Source organism: Poecilia reticulata, chromosome 14 (genome assembly GCF_904066995.2).
Source record: "Poecilia reticulata chromosome 14, P_reticulata-male-v2, whole genome shotgun sequence".
Lineage (NCBI taxonomy): Eukaryota > Metazoa > Chordata > Actinopteri > Cyprinodontiformes > Poeciliidae > Poecilia > Poecilia reticulata.
In genome coordinates, this window is record NC_088843.1 from 18,760,589 (window position 1) to 18,767,813 (window position 7,225).

Sequence of the window (7,225 nt, forward strand, 5' to 3'; positions counted from 1 at the left end):
TCTAGGGGCGCTGTGGGGGAATTAGGCCACGCCCACCAAATTTTCCACTGGATTCCTGTGGGGGGTGGACAAGGACCGATCTCAACGAGTTTGGTGCAGCTGGACTGAAACGTGGAATCTAGAGCCAAACGTATGGCGGCGGTGTGACCTGTGACTTCGCCGCACCGCCATGGCCTCCACTGGAAACTCTTGGCGCTTTAAAGCAATTGAGACCAACTTATCAGTCATCCGACACAAGATCATATTGATTAGGTCAAGAGAGCCAGAGTTGTATATTTCCAAGTAAAAAAAAAAGTCACTTCCTGTTCTGAGGGGCCGGGGCTTAGGTGAGGTCAGACTATGACAACATAGGATCGTCGGGCATCCAACCAGGATCCCTCATACCAAATTTGGTGCCAATTGACCTATGTGAAAGTTGTAGCGGTTAATTTTCTTGGGCGCCCAGGAACGCCCCCTCGACATGTACGAAAACTCACCATTTTGATCACTTTTAATGCCCCACCCCTTAACTGCATCCTGACCAAAAATGAAGATGATAGGTCAAAATCCCTAGGAGGAGTTTGTTAAAGTTTGACGTGAGTAAAATGGCCAGAATTTGACTTGTGACCCAAAATGGCCGCCTCCCGGAGCATTTTAGAGGGTACGTCCAAGATACTTTTTTTCTTGATTTGGGGAGATCTACCTACATACATATTTTCAGATCTCTTCGACCTACGGTTTCCCCCAACGCACGTTAGGTAGCGCTGTAGAGCAGTTTGGCCACGCCCACTTCGGATTCCACCAGAATCCGAAAATTTTCGTCGGGGAACAATTTTGGGTGAAGTTCGGCGAGTTTTTGAATATATTAAAAGGCCCCAAACAGCCCCGCGAAGTGACGGAAAAATAAGAAGAAATCCTGCGATTGCATTAGGCCTTCGCCAGCGCCTTATAGTGCGGAAAATACGGTAATTAAAATCTTTTCAAATGAAATAAAATGCATTTGTACTTTAAAAAACTGCAAGATTCACCACAAACTAATTTTCATGCATTGATTACACAGTTATTTTCAATTATTTGCTTTTTTCTCTAGTTTTAGCTGTAATATTTTGCTCTTTTCTGCTGCAGCTGTTAGATTGCTGTTTTTTATGTTGAAACTATGTGAATATGTATTTAACAAAGAAATAAAAGTAACATTTAACAATAAAAGTTTTGAGTTGTCCTTTAGTGTACAGTCCAGGGTTTCCCCCAGTGTATTATACAGCTCAAAAAAATAAAGGGATCACTTAAACAACACAATATAACTCCAAGTAAATCAAACTTCTGTGAAATCAAACTGTCCACTTAGGAAGCAACACAGATTGACCCGACGAGGGTCCCCATTGTCAATCAATGTTCACTGTAAATAACACCAGCCTCTTTAAAAAGAGGCTGGCCAAGCACCAGCCTCTTTTTAAAGAGGCTCTATTTAGGATCTATTTAATACAATCCCGTGGCTACAGTTTGGGGAAATTTGTTTGGTTTTGCCACTTGAAGGTGCCTCTGTACAGTTTGCGCTGTTTGTTCAAAAATGGCTCAATTTAATATTGACCAGTTCTTGGAACAGCCTTCTCTTGAGCAACTTGAATGTTGTCGTAAAGCTGACTTGGCTGAAATTGCAAGTTACTCTTCCATTTCTTATTCCAAGCAACTTCTTAAGAAGGAATTAAGGGATCTAATTGTGAACAAACTGGTTGAATTGAACTTATTGTCTTTGCCTTCACAGAGTCTGGTCTCATCTGCTCTACCAACTGCTGCTGTGCCTGCTGCAGAGAAAGAATCTGCTGGCCCCTCAAACCTTGCAGAGAGACCACCAGAGGGGGACATGAAGGTGGTTGGTGGGATTCAGACTCCTGTCACACTTCCTAGGTTTGATCCCCTCTCGGCTTCCTCTGGATCTGTTGAGTCCAAAGTTGACGCTCGCGTGAAGGTTTATCTCGCCAGATTGCAAGTTGAGGCTGAGGAGAAGGCACAACTCAGGCAATACCAGCTTGAAGTGAAATGGTTGGAAATTGAGGCTGAAAAAGCTATAAGCTAGAGCTCGAGTACAAGGCCAGATATCCAGTTCAAACAGCCAGTGAGAGCCCTACTAGTTCTGTTGGGCCCTCTTCTATTAGACCCTTTGATGTTACTAAGTATGTTTCTTTAGTTCCTGAGTTTCGAGAGACAGAGATTGATTCTTACTTCTTTGTCAAAACCCAAGCAATAAACCTAAATTGTTAAACCTTACCACCTAGGTTTCTTTAATGTTACTTCCCTTTCGCCTGGCTGAGTCGGGTCGTAACAAGCAGCAAGGCAGTTCAAAGCGCTTGCCACAAGAAAAACACAAAATTACACAGACATGAAGAAAACACCACACAGTTAACAATTGATCAAACATTACATTTTGAAGCATGTCATTACCAAAATCATACACATCAAATGTTGATGATAGTTTTGGGTGGAGATAAAGATGCTAAGTGCAATGATGAACCCAAACATGTCTGTATCTTAGTAGTGATTTCAGCTGCAGGGTTCCTTCATTCTGGTTGCTTTCCGTTTCTCCAGTAGATGTCAGTGTCACACCTGCTGATGAATTGGCTCCGTCTTCAGTTCATTGGTCAGGACTTGTGTGCAGCTTCAGGTGATACACGGTTATAGCCGAGGGCCACCGCTGCTTTATCTCCTTTGCTAAATATCATTTATGTATTTATCTGAATTATTCAATATTTTTACCGTCTTTGAATGTGCTTTGCGAATCTGCATTTTTAGTCTTGTAAAAACAGCCGCCGCGGGGATCTTATATTGCGTTCATAAATTTCCCATGGTGCGGCAACACGTACCGCCAAAAGATTTAATTAAAGCCACTAATTCTTCTGTTGACGGACTGGATATAATATGATCCATTGATTTGCCTTAAACACCTTCCACGGAGTGTAATTAGAATATTAAATCACAGCTCCACCTTCAGCTCCAGCCTGCTCTGCTCCTGCCTCAGGTGAAGCTTGACCTCCAGCCTGCAGAATAACCGAGTCAGACCCCACTCCGCTCCCCTTCACTCCGACCTGTTCGTCCAAAAAACAGAAGATGGAGACTGCACCTCTGACCCCGGCTCGCAACCTCTCGTTTACCAGGCATTCCTGCACTGACCTCTGACCCCAGGACGCGCAGAATCTCAGCCCAGAGGCTGCAACCTGGTGCCCTCTGTCCACGACCTTTTAACCTCTGGACACCCCCGGAGTCACAAAGCGAAGCGGCTCGTCCCCTTGGAATAAACGACCCCTCGTCCTCTCGTCTGGCAAAGGTATGTGAATATTTTGACCTCGCGCGACCTTTCATTAGCGCTCCCTTTTATGACGCCGCTTCCACTCTGCTACTTCGTCAGCATATCACAGATGGGGTTGGGAGGTTGGAGGAAAGGACAGGTGGAGGGAGGGGAGAGAGAGGGAGAGAGAGAGACACACACAAAGCAGAGAATGGAGGAAAAAGGCGGCAGAGGGGAAGAGATGGGGATGTAAAACGAGGGCAGGAGACGGAGGGAGTGGCAGAGTTTGCAGCGCTGACTGAAATGTCACCTCTAGATGACTTCCCTCGTCCTGACGCCGGACATCCTTATCTGATCTCCATTCTCCTTGGGAGTTGTAGTCCTGGTGACACAAAACAGATCACCTGCAAAAGACAGAGTGCCTGTTCAACGTCAGTTACCAACAAAAACTATTTCCGATGCATCCAGTGGCTCCAAGAGTTGTACTAACACAAACTTCTGAAAAGTTAAACAGGGCAGTATTGTGTATTTTCCAGCCACAGCACAATCACGTAACTATATTACCTGCAGGTGTTGTACAAAAGCTGTACATTTCAAATATGACTTAAAATAAGTTTGACTTCGTAATTTCACGCTTTGAAGTTGGGCCTCTGTCTCTTTAAGAAACTCTTTGCTCCTTCGGAAACTCTGCCTTTAGGAAGTTATCAAAGAATCACTCCTCCATTAACACTTTAGCAATGTTTTCACCAGCGTTTCACTGAGAAGCAGCTCCTATAATGAGCTCAGCAGATGAGCAGTTCCACCAGGTGTTTGCTAATTGCTGCTGGCTAGTCTGAAGGAGCTGATTGAGAGAGTTGCAGGGGACGGGTGATACTTGAAGTGGAAGCCTTGAGACTGCAGCTCCAACAAGGAGCTTTGTCCTTGACAGCCATCCAGCCATTTTGCACAGCTGACTGGTTGCCACGGGAGATTCAAGGATTTCTCAAACATACACGAAAGAATCAAGGCAATACTCCCTCATTTTATCTGACTGAGCAACAATCAGGAGTAACAAGGTTATTAAGAAGAGTATAACATCATCAAAACCGCAAACATGCCGGTTTGACCCTTTGGCCCTGTAAGTCTTTTTGCAGCATCTAACAGGGTTGCTCTGAATGTAACCCCATCAAGTTTCGACAACAGTTACAAAAATGATCTCTACAATATAATGCCAGTGCCACCATGTTTTGCCATATGGATGGTGTGTTCAGGGTGATGTTCTGTGTTAGTTTTATTACAAACTTCTGAGATGGAAGCTCATACGCTTAGAAACTGCGGTTTCTGAGGAGGAGCTTCGTCCTTGAAGGCGGGGCTAGGTCCACCCGGACATCCCGCTCAGCTGAATGGTTGCTACAGGAGATTCAAGGAGTTCTCAAGCATTCGTGAAAGAATCAAGGTGACACTCCAGGTATGTTTTTAATGTGGTATAAGCATTATAACATGATGTAAAGCTCAAAAAAGTCAACTTTACATAACACTCCTCCTCTAACATCCTGTATCCCTTTCCTTCCATGTCGCAGTTATGCACTACTTCCTGTTGCTCAATCAGATAAAAGCATATTAAAACACTCTGAAGTTTGTGCTTGTTACATGAAGTGCAGTTGCTCTTGTGAGGCACTCTGAAACCCGCCTTGAGGCGAGAGCCGCACATCCACATCTGGAAGGTGGCAGATCTTGTTAGATGCCACTTGACATGAGAAGCGGCTGACACGGGGAGGAGATCTGCCTGTGTGCTCATGACATTGGTGTGGTGGCGGTCCACAGCGTTTTGGGGCCAAGTCAGATTGCGCTGACATTGCCTCAACACGTCGGCGGCTCACTACAGGGCACGGCGTTGCCATGCGAGATGTCACTTCTATCTTTTATGTCACTCTCTGGAAGCCCTTCGCCAACTACTGGTTCTCTCGCCCCCACCATCCCAACCTCCTTAGGGCCACGTTCGCCCTTCAAGCTTACAGTAACGGTACATTGAGGTGAGGTCAACCTTTGCCTGCTGTTTTTACTCCTATTTTACATAATCTGTTGCGTCACTGTCAGACATTAACTGAGAGATGCTGTGATAAAACGTATAATAAGCCCGAGCTGGCAGAAGGTGTTTGCTCGTCAGGTTTCACCGTTAGCCTTAAAGTGACCTTTTGATACAGCGTGACCCAGGTGTCACAGAGGGGACTTTCATTCATGGCAATACGTTGACAGCCGGCCTAATTGCATCGTGTGTCTGCGAGAGTCAGAAAATGAGTTATGGCTGCAGGATCACAAAGAGCCATAAGACCGGTGTTCAGTTACTGGTGTACTGTTGCTTTTGTCTGCAGGATTCATCAATAAACAAGGCGTGGAAGTGTAACAACATGTTCCAGTAGGAACAGCGTGAGATTATTCCGTAGTTATTGAAACTATAACAAGAAGAAGTCGTTTCAGTTGTGCTGTGCTGCTTCATGCAGGCAGTGTTAACTAGACGACTTAACTTATGCTAATGAGTCATGACACATTAGCATAATAGTTAGCAGGAACATATTCCTGCTAACTAGTTAGCAGGAATATGTTGTCACCAATAAACCCAATCCTTTTTCATATCCACATATAATTATATATGAACAGAATTTTACATTTAATTAAGTTAAAAACTTAACTTTAAATGTTTTGTTTCCCTGATTGCCTCCCAAAATGTCTACAGTCGTCCATAAACTCAAGTGCTTAGCTAATATAATCTTAAGAAAAATTCAGCAATTGTCTTCACTATGAGGTGATCGTTTGTTAAATATGAAAATAGTACAAGAGAATTTTAAGCTTATTGGCCCCGTTAAGAAGGTAGAACATGATCGCAGATGGAGAAATATAAGAAAATCAAGAGTTTGAGGCCGAGGTCACAGATTCCTGAATATTTCTAAACCAATTTTTTTTAGGGAAAAAAAAAAGAAAAATCCTAGACTACCTCATCTCTGGGAATGTAGCTGGAGAATCTTTAATACCTACACAATGTCAGCAGGTTTTTATAACCTCAGCAGAACCTCCCATCAGAATTCAAAACAAGATTCTGAACTCGGTTCAAGCAAATTCTCTATAAAAGACGTGCTGTGCTCGACAGTGTTTACCTTTCCCTCTCAGTCAGTAACTTCTTCAGCTACTTTAATGGATACAGAGGTTGAGCAAAGTGAAGCAGATGTGTGTTTACAAAAGGATTAGAAGTGCAAACATCAGAAAAACCTTTGTTTCCATGGTAATGTGGACCAGACTTCAGAAGACACTGAACCGCTAAATTCTACTGCGATTGTCACCCGCTTCTTCTATTTTCATCAAACAGCGAGATAGAAACACCGACTAGATCTGAAGCCTCAATAAAACAGATGCATTGAAAGAACTTCTTGAACCTTGAGTTAGAAAACAGTCTGGTGGCCACACCCAGATTTTTTTTTAAATTTTTTTTATGTCAACAGTGTTTTGTGTAGGAGATATCACAGGTTGAAGTGACCTTGCCATCTCCGTTTTGAATCTGAGCTGAAGTGTAATAGGAGTGAATCAGAGTTTTGGTGGGTACACTCTGCAACTATTTGATAGAAAACTCCAAGTCCCTATCAGCGGGAGACACAGTGAAAGAAATGAGCTTCGTTTGATGTCAAAATTTCAAATGGAGAAATAACTTTGGACGTGACCATAGACAAAAGCAAGACATTTCTGAGTACCACAAAGCATGACGTCATCATACACTAACTTTCTGTTTTAAAGTCACTAACCTTAAAATGTAAATGTTTGAAAGTGGTTTGAGAATGAACTTTGAATGCTGGTTACACTGTTAAATATTGCTGAAGGTAAATCTTTTTCCAAAGTCTCAATGAAGTCCTTTGCAACATTTTTTTATGCTTTTGGGCAATTTTGTGGGCACCACATTTATTCCCAGTTGAAGGACATTTTGTCCCATTACAACCGCAA